Raw genomic sequence first — 19,455 nt, 5'->3', positions numbered from 1 at the left:
GTATGGGCAGATGACAAGTGGATGGGTGGGTGGGTAGATGTATGAATGCATGGATGAATGGATCAATGGGTGATGAGTGAATGGGTAGCTAGATGTCTGAATGCATGGATGAGTGGATGAATGGATGGATGAATGGATGGATGGATGGGTGAATGGATGGATGGATGAGTGGATGAATGGATGACAAATGGATGGATGAGTGGATGAATGGATGGATGGATGGATGAATAGATGATGAGAGGATGGGTGATGAGTGGATGGTGGGTAGGTAGATGTATGAATGCATGGATGAATGGATGGATGGATGGATGAATGGATGGATGGATGAGTGGATGAATGGATGATGAATGGATGGATGGATGAGTGGATGAATGGATGGATGGATGGATAGGTGATGAGAGGATGGGTGATGAGTGGATGGTTGGGTAGGTGGATGTATAAATGAATGGATGAGTAGATGGATGGGTGATAAATGGATGAGTAGGTGGGTAAATGTACCCGTGTATGATTGAGTAGACAAATGGATGGATGAATCAGTAGGTAGATGGATAAATGATGAGTCGGTGACAGGGTAGGTAGCTATATGCATCCATGAATGAGTCCATGGATGGATGGGTCAACAGATGCATGATTAGTAGATAGGTAGGGAGATACATGGATGTATGGGCACAGATGGATGGATGGGTGAGTGAAAGGATACGTAGATGGACAGACAGGTAGAATTGCACCCCTTTGGTTTTTCCTAAGGTTAGTGGCCATCCCTTTCTGGTGACTTCACCTACCCCAACCCTCAGTCAACAACGAGAGAACATCCCCATCTCGCCAACTCAATTACCGTACTTTTCAGCTTCACAGAGGCTGAAAAACCATCTGAGCTAATGCGGAAACCTTCCGTCACATCAATGAGAGTCTGTAAGTAATCAGTGAGTTCCCTAAGTTCTTACAGATTTGCGGAAGCCAAGACATCATTCAGAGTTACCTGCCACATTTGAACAGGTCTAAGTGGACAGGTAAGGACAGTTAATGGTACTGTCCAAGCTTAACGTGTGAGGAAAGGAGGGGACAGCACTATTACCATTGATAAAGAGCTTATTAAGGCACTCAGTGGGACCCTCCTCGCATGCACATTGACATCTGCGTTACCCGTGCCACAGTGGTTCCTAACCTTCCTAGTGCCGAGACCCTTTAACACACTTCCTCACGTCCTGGTGACCTTCAACCATAAAATTATTTCATTGCCACTTTATAACTGTGCTTTTGCTACCGTGTGGGTCATAATATAAATATCTGGTATGCAGGGTATCTGATGTGTGACCCTTGTGAAAGAGTCACTCGACCTCTAAAGGAGTCAAGACCCACAGGTGGAGAACCACACTGGCTTCTGTGTCTTTATAATGAAAGGAGGAGACCTGTGCTTACCCTTAAAGCCTGCCCTCGATCTACCAGAGCCTAGAACTGTTAGAGCTTTTGAGTATGGCGCCAGAAGCTAAGAACAGGTGTGAAGTAGCAACATCCACTACTCTCCGACAGGGATTTCCGGTCTGCCAGCACTGACTGACCTGTCTTCCCAACACCTTCCAGGCACCTTCTGCTTTGATAACTGAGAAGGGATCTGGGCTGAGCTGGATGCAAGGTCACCCGGGACTGAGAGCAGGTGCCTCGGGTTTTCACAATCCAAAGTGCTGTACGACTCCTATCCAGCATCTTTTGGAAATGCAGATGGTACCATTTTCTAGGATTTGCCATATGTGTCCCCAGATCAGGCTGAGAGGTGACAGAGGCAAGCTGGACACTGAGCCCCACACCATCGGTGATGTCTAAAAGAGGCTAATTAGGTCTGGGTTGCCTTTGACCCACGTGTCTGAGAATAAGAACAGAGAAGTGCGCAAGACGGGCAGATCCCTTCCCAGAGATGTCCTTGCTTCTTCTGTAGCCACAGGATTCGGGGTGCAAGCTGGCCAGCCAGCCATCTTTCATGTCTGTCAGATAGCCAGACAGCAAGGAAGGAAGGCCGCTGACGCAGATAACAGGAGCCATTAATGCCTCGCCAGTGATGGCAGCTGCGGTGGCTCTGTCTTTGAGGGGACAGGAGCGGTTTCAGGCATCGTGAATTTAAATCTTGCAGTTGGAGTTCAGATCATCGCAAGTGAAACAATGTTTAGAAGCGCCTGAAAGATAGCAGCTAATTAATGAACAGTCAGGCCCGGTTCCTAAGACATTTGAAACAAAACAGGACAGAGCTCTCCGCTCTGTGCACTTCGGGGACTGACAGAGAGCCAAACCGGAACTTGACAGCAAGCAGAGGATCCCATTCCTCTCGTGAGTTCCCATGAGCCACCAGTTCTTCAAGTGAAGGGTTCTGGTTTTTTTTTTTAAGCGTGAGTTTTATGTTGAGAAAGAAGAGTATTGTTTGGGGAGCTAAGCATGTATGTATGGGCTGCTCTGGGCACACATGTAACCTACACAAATCTTGCTAATCACGTGGCAAACTGTTCTGTGCTAACGGTTTCAAAACTTCCCCTCCCTCACGCAAACAGTACCTATTACTTTAAACACCCGGGTGTCTAGTAATTGTTCAAAAATGTGTCAGACTACCAGTAATTCAAGTCCTGTCAAAAATAAATCTCAGAGACTCACTTCTTCCAGTCGGTGCCTTGGAAAAAAAAAAACCACGCCCACACGTCAATTCCCGGAAGCCTCTGCAATGTTTCTTTGTTCTGAATTTGTGTAAACAGAAGAAGGCTCCTTTCCCTTAACAACTGTTTTCTGAAACCTATATAAATGTTTACGTGAACCTCCTTGCAACAACACCTCACCGAAGCAAAAGAAGCCACGGTGTAAGTAAACACACAAGCACGGTGCTGTGTGTGCCTCTTGGTGATAAATGTTCAAGTGAGAAGGAGCAATGTCTCGACTTGTGAATTATTCTCTCACTTTTTTTTTTCCCTCCAGAGGGCTGACCCAAAGCATTTACATGTTAAATTGTAAATCAAACTGATCTCCCATCAGAGAGGGGTTACAGTCTCTGGCTCGGTTCCCCGTGTATCCAAATGAGATTTCCTCACAGATAATCTCAAAATCACAGATAAATAAATGAAGGGGAAACTGAGTGTGTGTGTGTGTGTGTGTGTGTGTGTGTGTGTGTGTGTGTGTGTGTATTTCACAAAATTGGCAGCTAATTAAGACGGATTAGAAGAGTTTCTCTCTGCAATTGTTTTCCCTCACTAACCAGTATTGGGAGACCCTGCGTGCGAGCAGAGTCCAGGTCTCACAGAAAGTGGATGGGGTTGTGAGCATTCACCAATCAAGCCCTGGAGCTATGCATGGGCTGTATCAGGCCTTACGTTTCTGAGAGAGCAGTATTTTTGCTAAAGAACATTGCACTCAGAAAATCAGCTCCCATGAAGTGTTTCTGGCAAAATCAGAATTTCAACAAGGGAAGAAACACACACACACACACACACACACACACACACACACACACACACTCCTAATTTTGCGCGGCTCTCTCCCTGGTTCTCAGCTAGCTGTAGCTACTGAAGAAATAAACACAGACATGAGTTGTGCCCAGATGGAGGCCGGGAACATGTTAGCATGAAACCCTAAGTCACTCTCTTCCGGGGTAATTGAGAAGAAGTTGGCTTGCGTTAGACGAGGATGGGTCGATATTTCATTATTAACACAGTGACGATTGCATATTAACAAGAGGTCACTTTCCCCCCAAGCATCTAACTGCCAAACCCACTGGATGAATGGTTTCCTTCCTCCACTGGAATATCTTTCTGTTTCTCTTCTGCTAATATGGAAACTTGTGCCAGTGTGTGTGTGTGTGTGTGTGTGTGTGTGTGTGTGTGTACCACACACATCCTCATCAAAGCATCAGTCTGTGCTTGGCAGGCTTAGGAAACACCTAGCAAGGCTTCCTGAAGGAAGTGGAGGGATTTTGTTAACCTGTTCCCTTTGGGCTTCCTTCCCCCAGCCCGAATGTTCTCATCAACTTGTTTGTCTGTGGGATTTAAATACTCATCCTGTTTGGCGGATGGCAGTTTTATTTAGAGAAGTAAAGTACACATTTTCTTTGACTCTCAGGAGAGATATAATAAGATAAGCCATTAATTCAAAGGGGCAACATACGGGACAGATGGAATCCTAACTGCGGCTACCTTCTCCAACGGTGGAGGGGCAGAACGCATAATAAATCAGGCACGGTCCAGCAATCGCCAACGGGCTCATCCCGTCCATGCCCACAGTGGCGAACAGTGCGTGCTCTCGGTGTAGACCATTAGCTTTTCTAGAGTGCGTGAGCTATGAGATATCACATTTATTCCTCCTGGAAGGGACCTCTTCATATTTCGCAGGGTGCAAAGAAACCATGCCTGGTTGAAGGACAGCTAATGAGGATTAATACGCTGTTGCACAGAGGAAGCCGGATTCTCCTTTGTGTGCTGAGTCTGATCCACAAGAAATAAAGATGTCTCCCTGGGTCCCTTTGAAGTCATCTGCATTTGGCTCCCTTTCTCTCCCTTTTGTCCTGTTTTATCCTCGAAGAACATTTTAAGGGTCTTGTAGATGCCCGCTTTCTAAACTCACTCTGTGGAGTGGTTGTCCTCTAGCTGCCTAGGGGAACCCCAGCAATAGGACACATTTGACACGCTCCTGTGCAAAGGCAACATTACACCTCAAGATGTTAAAATCCAAAGAGCTCAAAGGAATATAATATTTCTATAGGTAAAAAGTCACGGGGTGGGCGAGGCAGCTCAGTGGTTAAAAGTACTTGCTGCTCTGACGGAGGACAAGAACTCAATTCCTAGTCCCCCCTCACCAATCAGGGGCCTCAAGACCACATGTGAGTCCAGCTCCAGGGCATCTAACACCCTCCTCTGCCCCTGGCTTCCACAGACAGCTTCACTCACACGCACACGCATTCATACAGACACAGATCAAAGTGATTGAAATAAATCATCGAAACATTTTAAGTCATACCGGTGCCTATAGGTGATATCAATCAAAAACTGATTGTGTATTTGTGGAGCATTTTGTGTACTCATCTGGTAAGGATGATTAAACGTCTACTCTGGTCATAGGCTGCCTGTCCCCTCTTGCCAGCTCATGCAAGTGGGATGACTTGAGCAACCGCCCAAATGCTATTCAGGTGTCCCCTCGGAGTTAAGTGACATGGGAGAAGGGCCCAGAGGGAGAGACAGAAGTGAGATGAAGCCTCTTCCTCCAGGTGGATTTTCTCAGGAAGGACAAGGTAGCTGAGAATGAAGGTGTTGGCTGTCGTTAGGATGAGGATCTGAAGATAGTTTAGGAAGAGGATGCAGCCTGCAAACATCGATCTGCAAATAGACACACGTTAAAATGGAAAGCAACCTCAGCAATTCAAGGAACGGGGGCTGGAGGTGCCAAAGGATTCTTGTCAGGATCTGAGAGAGCTGGGGTGACTACCAGTCCCTAGTAGGTCTTGAAGGTATGGAGAAGGTACCCAGTGTCTCTGAACAAACCCAGTGTTGTGAGTTTAGTTTGTGTATCCTGGAGGCAGGCTGGGGATGTGAGAGAGACCCCTTGGAGTTGTCAGTAAGGTAAGATGAAGTCTTTCACGTGGGCCTGAATCCAAGGACTGGTGTTTTTATGCAACAAAGGAAATTTGGACACAGACATAAAAAGTAAGGGACAAGAGAAGACACGGGAGGGTGTCACGTGATAACAGAGGTGAGGTGAGATGCCAGGCAACACTGGAAGCTGGGAGAAGAAAGGGACCCGCTTAGAGCCTTCAAAGAGAGTCTGGACCTGCATCCTCCTCCTCCTCCTCCTCCTCCTCCTCTTCCTCCTCCTCCTCCTCCTCCTCCTCTTCCTCCTCTTCCTCCTCTTCCTCCTCCCCTTCCTCTTCCTCTTCCTCCTCCTCCTCCTCTTCCTCCTCCTCCTCCTCCTCTTCCTCCTCCTCTTCCTCCACTTCCTCTTCCTCTTCCTCCTCCTCCTCCTCCTCCACCTCCTCCTTCTCTTCCTCCTCCCCTTCCCCTGCTTTCAGATAAGGTCTCAATATGTATTCCAAGCTTGCCCCAAACTTTTAATCCTCCTGTCTCAGCTTCCTTGAAAGCTGGAATCACACAGGTTTTTGCCATGTGTCCAATTCCTTGTTTTCATGACCTTAAGAAATGCGTTTCTGTGGTTTTTAAGTCTCCTAGCTTGGGGACTTTGTTTCAGCTTCCCTAGAAATCCAGGGCACCCTTAAAGCCGCGGAAGAGTTTTAAGTGCAGGGAGTTTTAGCGGTGTAGACTGGCATATGGATGGCATTTTGGTTTTCAGAGGATCCAGTTAGCAGCAGAATGAACATCACCAGACTGGAGAGGTCAGAGTGGAGAAGGAAAGAGAGAGGGCAATGGGGGGGGTGCTCTGGAGGCTGCTGGGGAGAGGTCATCAGAGGGGAGACTCTAAAGGCTGCTGGGAGAGCAATGGGTTTTGGGCACTGGAGACTAGCAGGGATCTCTGTGGAGTGAAAGATGTGCCTGGCCAGGCCAGGTGGGCTGGGAAGGCTACATGTTTTATAGGGCGCTGCATCTCTGAGCACATGGATTCATGTTCTACACCACTATGGACTTGGCAGACCCCAACTGGAGCATCCCAGTGACAATGGAATTATTTTCCCATTTCACACATTGAATTGTTTCTTGTCTGAGTTATAATTGCTTTTTTACATAATAACAAAAACCCCCACTCAAGAACGACAGAGCACAAAGAACTACTTTTCACCTCCTTCACAGATGTAGCCGAAGAGGCCGTGATTGAGGGGGAAGCAGCTGTTTCAAACTGTGGACCATTAATGACTTAAGACGTGGTTGGATCTGGGCTTAGGGGCTCTCAGAGACAAGCTATTGACATCGTCATTAAAGGATCAACACAATTCTCTGGCCATCAACCTGGCATATAGATTATGCAAAGAACGATGACACACGTGACTTCCTCAGGGCCCTTTGATGCTGGTGGATCACTGTCTCTGCAGAATGTTGTGAGGAACAGAGCAGTGAGTCCTACTTCTTAAGCAACACCTTCCTGGCTCTGTAAGGGGAAGGCATTGTCTTGTGTATCATGCATTGTGAGCCACTGCTATAATAAAATACTCAAGGCTGTATAATTTTACGTTCCTCGTAGGTTTTGAATCTGAAAGCCAGACATCAGGCCAACCCCCATGGATGAGCCCTCTGGTGAAGACTTCAGTCTGAGGCTGTCACAGCAGTCACCACCCATGGGGATGAGGTCCCACGTGACACCTGAAGCCACAGGTGGGGGTGGCCCTAGTCTCTCTCATTAATGACAGCTCATCTCTGGAGACCTGACTAACACCTTTCCAGGGAAGGCAATGCTGTCACAGTGATCCAGTCTCTTACCAGGCCCTTTCTCTTAAGGAGCCGTGCCAGGGACCAAGTTCCCAGCCCATGGATCTCAGGGATCAGATTGTATCAAACTGTGCACCTCATGATGGTTGTCATAGACTCAAAGCTGAGTCTTGGCTTGAGGATCTAAAAGCAGACAATCCGACAAAATAACTTCAGGACAGAATGCAGTCAGAGGCTCACTGGCCTTCCATTTACTGCTCCCCTAGAGCAAAGGGGCTTCTGGGGATCTTGATGCAGTGAGGGAGAATTTAAGCTGTGCAACCTGGGTTTGTGAGAAGGGTGAATATATCTCCCACTTGTTACTCTGGACGACATCCTTGGTCCCTGTTGGAGTAGGTCTTGGTGAAAGGTGATAATATATATATCAGTGAACATTCTAGAAGTGTGAGGGGGTGCAAGAGCCGAAGAGGCCTCTATTTGGGTGCCCCAGAGTGACTTTAGTTTTGTCCCTATACCGTGGCAAGAGAGCCAAAGAGTAGAAGAGATACAAAGGAGGCAGGAGACATTGCTAGATAAATTCTGGTGGATCCAGATGGGTTTCCAACCAGCGATCCCAGGGAAGAAAGACAGGGCATCTTCACAGAGGTCACACGGACACGCTGATCATGAAGAACCACCAGATCGTTTTATAACTGGGAGCCTCTGAAACTCAGGAACTAAGTCAACTCAGATGCCCTGGGTTGACTGAGATGAAGTCCCTGTCATCTGACAGAGAGGGTGCTTATCGCGAGAACTTCATCCCACTGCAGAGAAGAAAGTCGAACTTAGGTCTTTGGCTCCTTAGGTATTTTCCCCGTGGGGACAGACACACACTTACTGCAGAGGAGCATCCCACATGGCAGATGATGCCAGATGCAGTGCACGTTTTATACATCCATCAGCCTGGGGCCCACACCAGCATGACAGAGCATCGCTGTCTGCTGTGGGTCCAGGGTGGAGATCCTCCAAGTTCAACTGACTGTCACCTCCCCGTGGCCCTTACAGTAATGCTACTTAGCCGTGGACCGTCACCTTCAAAATGCACTGGTCCCAACGCTGGAACCAGGATGTGTTAGGATTTGGGTACTGCGGTGCTATTTTATGATTTTGCAGTCTACCTGTACAGCCTCCTACACTTCTCCAAAGCCTGTGTCTCCTATCACTCTTTGGAACAGGAGATAAAGATATCCTCTTTCCTTTACATAAGTGTTCTACCTTCTATTTTGTTGATGTGAAGCATGCCAAGACCAAAGCAACTCAGGGGAGGAGAGGGTTTATTTTAGCTTATAGGCTACTGTCGTTCATCAACGAGCAATGCCAGGGTGGGAAGTCAAGCAGGAACTGAAGTAGAAACCTTGGAGGATCCTCCTTACTGTCTCCCTCTCCAGCACATGCCCAGCAGGCTTACTTATACAGCCCGGGACCCGCTGCCTAGGAATGACGCCTCCCATGGTGGGCTAGCCTCTCACATTAACCACCAATGACGACAATCACTCACAGCTTTCCCACAGGCCAACCTGATTGAGGCAATTCTTCAACTGGGGCACCCTCTTCCCAAGTGACTCTCGGTCGTTCAAGTTGACAACAGAAAACTAACCCGTGAAACAAGTAAAATGAAGGAGAGTTTCGACTCGCCTGGAGTCAGAGAGCAGGAAAGAAATAACCATTGTAACAACAATTAATGCTGATAAGACAGATCATGATCATTGCTTAATTTCTTTCTCTGAGTGCATTTCTGGTCAACAATCCCACTAAGTAGGTGTGTTACGTGCTCGGTGATCCATGAAGATAAGGTTACCCTTAGCAGCATCAACAAGGTTCACACAAACAAAAGTGTCAAAGGTGTGTGCCAATTTTGTGACCCTGAAGGAAGATGCCATTGACGTGTCATTTAATCCTCAAAATAGCCTTTAGCATTCAAGCCAGGAAGGTCAATGCCTAGCGTTGCATGGCCAGTTCTGCATGTAGTCTCACCACATGCTCTTCACCCTGCGTATTTGGTAGTATTTGGTAGCATCTCCAAGGGAAGACACCAGGCTGTGGTTGGTGTATACAGCCTTTCTTCCTGGTGCTTTCTAAGCCCAACAGCTCTCAAACTTCAGTGGACATTAAAATGACCAAAGAAGGCCATGTGCCAAGGCGTGAGCACACGTGTGTGTACATTGACACTGATATTAGATTCTTGTCTTCTGTGGACACAGGGGCTCAAAGAAAAGAAAAAAATGTGTATGCATGTAGGTGCTTGTCTGAATGTGTGTGGGCATGTGCGGGCGTGTGTGTGCATGTGTGGGCATGTGTGTGCATGTGTGTGCATGTGTGTGTATGTGTGTGTATGTGTGCGCATGTGTGTGCATGTGTGTGGAGAGGCCAGAGGCTGATGTCCAGTGTCTTCCTCGACCTCTTGCCCTATACAGTAAGTCAGGGCTTCTCATTTAAACCCGGAGCTTGCCTGCTGGTTTGGTCATGCTAGTCCATTTTCTCCTGGGCTCCCTCATTTCCTGAGTGTTGGGATTAGCGGTGGGCTGCCATGTCTGTGTGGTTCTTATGAGGATTGGGAGACTCAACTTCCTGAGGCATGTATGGTAGAGACTTTGTCTACGGAGCCGTCTCCTCCCAACCCCTCAATGAAATTATAACGCGGTTATTAAAAAAACCACACATGTAATAGAGATAGAGGATTTTAGAAACCTAAGATAATTCTGAATAGCATTTTCTTCATGGCCTGGCTTCAGACCCTGAAGCTGTGTGACTCTGAAGTCATGCCTGCTCTGTGACATTGGTTTTTCTCGAGCCAGCACCCAAGACCTGCTCTCTGCTCTGACATCTCGGGGGTTTTTCCTCATTGTAATCGAGTGCCCCCCGATTTAAAAGCACGTGGACGGTCTCATAAATACCCATTGACTGTCTCGTTGATTGGCCACCCTGATCTGACCTAATCTGAAAGTTTTAAGTTTCTCAAATAGCCCTTCACCTTGCCAGCTCTTAAGAGCCAAGCACTTGCCGTGTAGACCGGGCAATTTGCCATTGATAAATCTAAACTGGGGTTTCCAATTGTAATACACAGCAGCACAGAGTGTCAGCTCCCTACTGGATTCACGCGGGTCTATTCCAGACCGCCACTCACTATATGTGCCGTTTCCTAACACTCACCTGGAAATCTGTGTTTACTCTTCCTTCCCACGGCTCTAAGTGCAATCTATTTTAATTTCCCCCTTGCCAAATATTTGGTTGCTGACAAACACATTCAAATTTCCTTGCATATTTATGCCTGTGATTTTTGTGATCAAATTGAGTGGCAGGTAAATTACTTCTGATTTTTGTGTATACACACGCGCGCGCGCGCGCGCACACACACACACACACACACACACACACACACACACACACACGTGAATTTCAGAGGATATCTAGTATTTCAAATATTTTGCCAAGTGGGTTCAGTTGTATGCACCTAGGTTAAATGTGGTGTCTGGTGCAACTCATTCTCCGATGATTGGGAAAGATCTCTGTGATCTTGGGGCGGGCAGTGCGGAAAGATTGTAAGAACCTGAGGGAGAAGTAAACATTTGCCACCAAACAGTATTTGCTGGACATGACAGTGGCCATTGCACACGTGGACTCACAGCACACGCGATTAGATGCTACCTCTGAGATCCTACCAGCCAGAATCCCGGCACGGAGGGGGAGGGGCTTGTTCCAGCACAAAGGGGTGGGGCTCGCAAAACCCCACCCATCTCTTCATAGGCAGTTGATGGCTGCTGGCCGGCAGGGAGAGCCATTTTTCTTCAGGGTTATAGCCCCGGAGAGGTGACCCAGGCTCCAGTAGATGACCCTACATCTGTGCGCACACTGCTAGCACTAAACCTGACCGGGGGTTAGACAAACAAAGAAAGAACACACGAAGTTTGGTGGAAAAAGTGGTGTCTAGGGGAGAAATTGGAAGTGAGGGAACAGGGGCTAGATTTGACCAAAACACGTTAAATGTGCACACGGAATCCTCAAACAATAAAAGCAGAGTGTCCAGAAATTAAGAGTGCAGCGTATAGCGGTTCAGATGGTTGTCCGCTAAACTATTTCCTTTCTGCATCTCGATCTCCCAAGAATTTTCTCTGACTTACGATTTCCACCTCACAAACCTCACGCACTACCATTCTGAATGACTTTCCCCTGCATTTGCACAGCACTTCACAGTTTGCTGAGCATTTCTTGGTAAATTTTTCTTTCACCCTCACAAATGGCCCTTCGGGGATGGCATTGTCCATTTCTGCTGTGGAGAGGAGCTGAGGCCAACTTACGATGTGGCTCGGTGGAGAATTAAAACCATCTTTTAAGAGTTCAAGATCCCGCTGGCTTTCCTGTACCACAGCTGCTTCCTGGTACGGTTTAAACACACATCCCGCTATAAAGATTTCTTGGAAGACAGATGGTCCACAGTTTTAAGAAGCTTCGCTGATGTGTTTTTAAGTCCTGGGACACTAACTTAAACGGCAGAGAAAAGTGAGAGGGAGCAAATTCCTGGCAGGAGAATGACCTCAGCAAAACCTTGAAGACCGTTGCCTTTGCCCCGAAGGACCATATCTCCAAAGTTTGGGGTGGCTGGGAGAAGGGCATTGCTTATTTTCAAAATGGATTTTGAACTAGAACCATGCAAGAGAGAAAATGTCTCTTTCGATTGCCAAAAAAAAAAAAAAAAAAAAAAAAAAAAGAATGAAAAAGAATGAACCATTTGGAGAACATCACACCGAAGAGGTCTGTATTCTTTCTAGAACCTTCATGGGTAGAGTTTCAGATTAAATCCCTGAGGAGAACAAGAGAGAAACAGATACAGCCTGTCAGCAGAAGGAAGATCCAAGTCTGACGAGGTAGGAAGACAGTCCAGGCCATCCGTCCCTCAAGCTACTCTGTAGACGGCAGATGAGAGGAATTCAGACACAGGGCACAGTGAATGTACATCCTCCTTCCTTCCCTAGGCTCCTCTGTGCGAGTTCTGTTGAAAAGCTCACTAAGGTAGCTCAGGCGCATGCATGCTTTGGGTCTGGAGGATGAAGCCCCAGAGTGACTCTGTCTGTTTGTTACGCAACTAGGACCTGCACCTTGCCCACCGCATTAAAACGTAAGGAAGGAACTTTCTGTGTGCCGAAAGAGGGAGCTAAGAGCCATAGTGATGAGGCTGAGGCCATAGCTCACCTCTGCCTTGCAAGCATGAGGACCCTGGTTTGCCCCTGAGACCACATGTTCAGTTCCCAGCATCCACACTGGGTGACTTGAAACCTTCTGTGACTCCAGCTCCGGGGTCTCTAACGCCTCTGGCTGCCTCATGCACCTGCACTCATGTGCACATTCACACAGACAGACAGACAGACAGACAGGCAGACAGACAGACACGTTCACACACAAAAACTGGTAAGAAATTTAAGCATGCATCACCGTACTTAGCTTTCGTTTATTTATTTACTCATTTTAATGTGGTCTCTGAGGATGGGAATCAGTCGTTATATTTTCAAGGTGAGTACCTTACCAGCCGAGCCCCACTGTGGCCTAACGACTTTCAGAGGACACATTCGGGCACATTGAGAATATGTTAGGATTCTTCACTCACTTTCATGAGAGAAGACCGTCCCACGTTCCTCCCTTCTGTTCAGGGCATTATTCATTTCAGGCTGTTTTTGCAGCACACAGAAGGATGCTGAGCTTCCCAAAGGAGGAGAGTAAGCTTTACTTTTTTTTTTTAAGTGGAAGAAATTGAGTCCGGTTTCAGCTATTTCAATTAGCAAAGCTGTTATTGCAAATACCCACTTCCTGCCAAAAAGTGTACCGAACACCACCTTCAGGAGGAAGCCGGGGAGACTCAACATTTTAAAGAAATGACTTTGGACAGTGGTTTGGACAGAGCGAGCAACTGTGGGGCTGTTTTAGGCATTAGGGACAAAGCGCTTTCAATCTAAGTAGCAGAGTAACATCCCCTGAGGAGGAAGGGTGGAGCCGTGCAGAGGGCTCAGCCGGTAAGAGCGAGCGCTCCTGGGTAAGAGCACTCCTGCAACAGCGTGAAGACCTGAGCTCCGCCCCCCAACACCTACACAAGAGCTGGGTGCTCTTATGCACGCCCATCACCCTAACACTGGAGGAGATGGGACAGTAGGATTATTTGGGTTCTCTGGCTGAAAGCCATCTTCAGGTCCATCGAGAGACCCGGTCTCAAGGAATAAAGTGGAGAGTAACAGACAGGTCACACGGTGTCCTCCTCTGGCTGCTGTTCACAAGCATATAGGTGCACACACACACACACACACATGCATACATACATACACACACATGCATATACATACACACATGCATACACGTACACACATACACAAATGTGTACACACACATGCATACACACACACATACACACACATGCATACACACATACACACATGCATACACATACACACACATACACATACACACATGCATACACACACATATATGCATATACACATACACACACACACACACACACACACACACACACACACACACACAGAGCCATTGAGGTAGTTCAGCTTAAAGAGGTGCTTTTGGCCAAGGCTGACAACTTGGTCCATAGTGAAGAAGAGAGCTGACTCCTGTGTGTTGACCTCTGACCTTTACACATGAGTCATGTCAAGTATACAGGCCCCTTAGAAAGAAAAAGAAGAAAATCTCCAAATAAATGTAAACAAAGAAGAGGGAAAAAAATGATATCACAGACATTTGCCATCTAGTGAGCAGTATCAAATTCCCCCTAAATTTATAAACTCTACGAAGTATCTGTAATTCTGCTATAAAAAAAAAAACCCAAACACTAACATATGTGCACTGAAAATCTGAGTGACTTCTTTAGGCTTCTTGAGCCGTAATTCAGACTAATGGTTCAGGCCTATGACCATGATTAATAGGAGGCTGAGGCATGAGGACCATAAGTCCACAGCCAGACGACATACACAAAGCGAGAATCTGTCCTGAAAGTCTTAGAGGAGGGAGATGGCATGCAGAAGGCCTGGCTTCCGCCCTCAGTTTCCCTCCGAAGAGTTGCTCAATGCTTATCCAGCTTCATGGCTACTCTGTGAGGCAGACACCTTCAGTAAAGAACACCTCAAATCTCTACTGTGCTGCCTGCACCGCCCCAAACCCTTCGTGTCACTGGCCTTCGGTGACCTCTCCAATAAGCAAAATACAGAACGGCGGTGTCTGAGTCCGTTTTTCAGATCAGTGATAGAAGAAACGAAACAGCCTGGAAGAGTGGGTTTTCCAAAGACTAAACTCTAGTGGTTCTCCTGAGTGGGCGGAAGGTTTCCCTCAGTCAGCGGGGACTAGGAAAAAGAGAATACGTAACATGGAATAAAGACCGGACACCGGGTTCTTCACAGCCCTTGAAGCTCAAAGTGGCAGGAAGGCCTTTAATTAGTCATCGTGAATGGGTCCAGGGGAGCATCCTAATGACATCCTCCTCCCCAAGGCTGGACGCCCGTTCAGTGCAAGCGAGGCATGGGGGGGGGGGCACACTTCGTCATCTGTCAGACTCTGTCACCAGCAGAGATTTCCATCTTTTGTAAACCATCTTTTATTTGGGGAAAGAAGGGAGTGTTGATTTTTTTTTTCTACCTTTGTCTCTTCTCGGAAGGTTACCCGTATTCAACTTCTTCATTTCCTCTGCGCGCAGAGCCATGTTGCGATAGAATTAAATGCACAGTCAAACGACCATGTGAGAAAGGTTTATGCATTATGTTAAAACCTGCTCCCTTGATAAATGGAGCCATTAGGCTCTGGAATCCACTGCATTAGTCTACTCAGCTCCCACCCAACAACTGGCCTGAAAGTCTCACAGATTCCTTCAAATGCTAATGAGCTGAGCACCAAAGCCTCCAAGGCTGTGGAAGGATCCAGTATTCCAGGAGTTTAATTCCGTTAAGAGTTACTGGTAGATGCCCTCTACCTGACTTGGCAGTTCAAGGCTGCACACGTTAAGACAGGGGATGTGTAATGTGGTTCACACCCTGGAAGCTTCTGAAAAGACCCTTTGTGAGCGTTAGCATGGCTCCCTTTAGTATCAATTTAGCTCCTTTATTGTAAGGATGGATAGGATGCGGAGAAAGGCCTCCATCAAAAGGTGTCTGTCTGTCTGTCTATCTATCTATTATCTATCTACCTATCATTCATCCATCTATTGAATATCTATCATCTACCTATCATCTATCTATCTATCTATCTATCTATCTATCTATCTATTATCTATCTACCTATCATTCATCCATCTATTGAATATCTATTATCTATCTATCTATTATCTACCTATCATTCATCCATCTATTGAATATCTATCATCTACTTATCATCTTTCTATCTCTCTATCTCTCATCTATCTATCTATCTATCTCTATATCTATCTATCTATCTCTCTATCATCCACCTCTAGACAAAAGGTATCGTGCTGATCATCTTTTCTTATGACTTTATGCCTTCTCTGAGCTTCCCCACAGGGACAATGACAATAGGCATTGATCCCTTATAGACATTTGCACCTGGCAATGTCTTGATCCGCCAACTTTGCTTGAGAATCTCCTGTGGGTTAAGTGCTATAACAGATGTTGAACCTTTCTCCTACTGTCTCTTTTTTCTCTCTGGAAGTTAAACTTTGGTTTTAAATCTTTATTATTTTGTGTGTGCATGTGTGTGATGCTTGCTCAAACATGTGTGTAGAGGTCAGAAGACAACTTGTGAGAGACAGTTCTTTCCTTCTATCAGGTAGGGATTGAACTCATATCATCAGGCTTGGTGACAAGTGTCTTCTCCCACTGAACCATACTGCTAGCCCTTCTACTATCTTTTGAGTGACAGTGGGCTCACTTTGAGAGGCAATTGTTAGGCCCAACTCTGTGAGTGCAGGACCCAGGTGGCAGGTTGACCATATCTTAAGATGCAATGAAATCTTAATTTTCTTGAAAATATTCTGGGCACCCTCCAGCCCCCACGAAAGCTGTGTAACCTGGTGTGGTTGTGGTTGCTGAAGAATTAGCTTGTGGGTTATAAATGATTTTCCTTTTAAGGCAGAATCTCATGTTGTTCAGGCTAGACTTGAATTTGTTCACTGTATCAGCCAAGGACAGCTTTGAACTTCTGGTCCCGATGCTTCCACCTCAGGAGTGCTGGGATGGCAGGCTTGTACCACCACACAGTTTCCTGTGGTGCTGAGGAGGAAGTAGGGCTTCCCGCATGCTGGGTAAGCACCCTACCAACTTAACCCTCATTCCCACGCAGCTATGCAGGCATGTCAAGGCTGACTGGCTGAAGGTGGCTATGAGGAGAAAACTGGTCTAAGAGCTCAATCTTTCCACCAAAACATTTGGTTGACAGCAAGCCCCCCCCCCAACCCCCTTGGCTCCCCTCCTTTACCCCACTTCCTGCTATAAGCCTAAGCCCTTACTTAGCTCTATTTCTTCTATGAGCTAGACCACAATTTTCTGAAACTATTTCCCTTCATCTCCTGCTCCCTAGACACAGACGACAAGAGCCACACTCTTGTATTTGATCCTGTGACCAGTGCCACTTTATCTAAGTATGCTGAGGCACCGAAGAGATCATACTGAAGTTGCTCAAGGGATTGAGTCCTGCCCGGGGAAACCAAACCAAATGTGCACTGGTTAAGAACCAGTGCAAGCTTAAGTCGCACTCATTAATGACTCCAAAACCTAATCAGTAACCATGAATCATCAAAAGGAAGGGGGAAAACATGCCTACCAAGGAAGGCAAGAGCCATCTTCACAGCCTCGTCTGTGCAGTGTCCTCCACAGCACTGGGATTCATGGGAAATTCCAGTGGTCTGGTGGGTGCCTCGCATACCACTGAGCACAGAGCCAGGGTCTCTAGAGGCTGAATTTAGGTCAAACACAACGTGAGGGGGAAAGAGAGCCAGAGGAAGATGGATAGGAGATGACACTTGCTCACAAGGAGTAAGAAGAGAAGGAAAAGTCTTCATAGGTAAAGAAGCACGACCACATTGCAAGCCACTGAGGAGTTTGGGTCCATAAGACGGAAAAACTAAGGAATGTGGTAAAGAGAGAGATGGGGGGTTTATTTCTGACCGGTGAAGTACAGACAGCAGCCAGGATTCCCGATGGAGACGGGTTGACATTAGTCAGGTAGTCTAGAGCTAGGAGTGCACAGATTGGGAGAGAAGTCAAGAAATATTCCCTCATACAGGTGAAGACTTTAGAACAAACCATGTGGCCAGACAGTTCTATGGGCATAGGTTTGGTGACTAAGAAATGGGGTGGGCCTGTAGCCATTCCTGAGTTCTTAGTCATGTGCCTGGTCACCGCACCACATTCATTTATTTCTTGATCTCGTATCTTGGCCATTTCTGGTCAAGGTCATTGCTTAGACCTCATCTGTCTCAGGGAAATCTCCTGCTTCAGTTTCCACAACCTAAATCCACAGAACATACCCAGAGGTCTTGCTGGCAGTAAAACCGAACAGCAGCCTCAGCCCCTACGACGGAAGATCATCTGGCAGGCTCCAGATGGATCCCGGAGTCATGTCTGACTTAAAAATGGCTGAAACACGGAAATCGTTAACTAGCCTCAATGAAAACATATTATGATCTTACCACGCTCCAGGTACAGGGGCAATACTCTTGGGGAGTTCACATTGTATTATAGAAGCAAAATCAGAATAATTTCAGATAATTACTATCTTAGAGAAAGATGAGGAAGGGAAGACCCAAGAGGCTAACAAATCCTTTCCGTAAATGGGCAGGCAGTGAATGCTTTCGGCTTTCCCAGCCGTTAGCTCTCGTCCAATGGCTTAAGTGGCCTGCGGTAACACAGAAGCAGCCACAGACAGAATGTCAACGCACACCATGGATGCTAATAAAACTTTATTAACAAAGTTAGGCAGCAGGCACATATGGGTCACAGTATCTAGTTCCATAGTCGTGGGACGGAGACTTGAGGCACTGTTTAGCTGCTGTGTTACAGACAGACTTTTCTCTGTGACCTCAGCAGGTAGAGCAGCCGGGGACACAGCTAAGAAGGGGACAGAGGCGGGAGAAGCAGAGGTGTGGAAACAGAGAAATCGGCACCACCTTCACTTGATCTTAGCCAAAAGGCCGAGAAGCGATCGGCACCACCTTCAAGCCGGGTAAGTCACCCAAAGAACCGTGCTTAACCTGAGGATGGTGCTGTGGCTGCAAACGGTTTTGGAACCTCATCTTTTGTCATTTTCGGGGCTCAGAAGATGGGCTTGGGTGGAGGTCACTGCCTGGCGACTAAGCTTTTCTGTGACTGAGGAGGTAGAACTGGAAACTGCGATCCTCATTGTAAGGTTCGATGTGATATCATATCGTGCTGAGCTCCTGTTTCTGATCTTGAATCAAATACACTGGGCACAGTGTATCTGGGCACGGATGGAGACTGCCGTAGGCACAGTGTATCAGGTATGGGGAGATAGATACACCTTTTATTCCAGCACTCACGAAGGAGAAGCAGAGGCAGAGGGATTGCTGCAAGTTCGAGGCCAGCTTGGTTTACATAGTGAAATCCAGGCTAGCTAGGGACACGAACCTAGTGAGACCCTGCCTCAAAAAATACATCATAAATAAATCATTAAATAAATAGCCGAACTTGGAGGAAGCTCAACACCTCAAATGTATTTAAAGCACGCCCTGACCAAGGACTGTTACTTAAGAGATTATAAAAAGATATGGCTGGTTGGTGATTTTAATAAAAGCCACTGGAAGAAAATCGTGATTCTTACATGGCTCCACAAGGGTCTCTCCCATTATCTGAGAACAGATTCACCTTGAAGATGAAAATTTAACAACCTGCAGACCAAATTTGGCCTTCAGATTCATTTTGCACGGCTGTTAGCCAACAATTCGAAGCCAGAAAATTCAGCCTAAGAATCTGTACTCGGGGCTGGGGACTCAGCACCTTGGTGGCAGAGCTCCTGCCTAGAGCTCAGGCCCGTGGCTCATTTTCCCGACTCCAAGGGAGAGGACAAACTGGGTTTCTGGTTTGCTTATTGAACACTGGCTGAATGAGGCCTTCTCCTAGTAATAGGG

General features: G+C 46.9%; 1 protein-coding gene across 2 annotated transcripts in view; it reads right to left on the bottom strand.

Annotated features, from left to right (window-relative positions):
• The window catches only part of Tshz2 (teashirt zinc finger homeobox 2), a 446,877-nt gene that overhangs the window by 351,850 nt on the left and 75,572 nt on the right, over positions 1-19,455 (bottom strand).

The sequence above is a fragment of the Rattus norvegicus genome, chromosome 3 (genome assembly GCF_021556685.1).
Source record: "Rattus norvegicus strain SHRSP/BbbUtx chromosome 3, alternate assembly SHRSP_T2T, whole genome shotgun sequence".
In the NCBI taxonomy this organism is placed as follows: domain Eukaryota; kingdom Metazoa; phylum Chordata; class Mammalia; order Rodentia; family Muridae; genus Rattus; species Rattus norvegicus.
The sequence above is the reverse complement of the archived record's forward strand: the minus strand, read 5'-3'. Positions and strand labels throughout refer to the sequence as shown.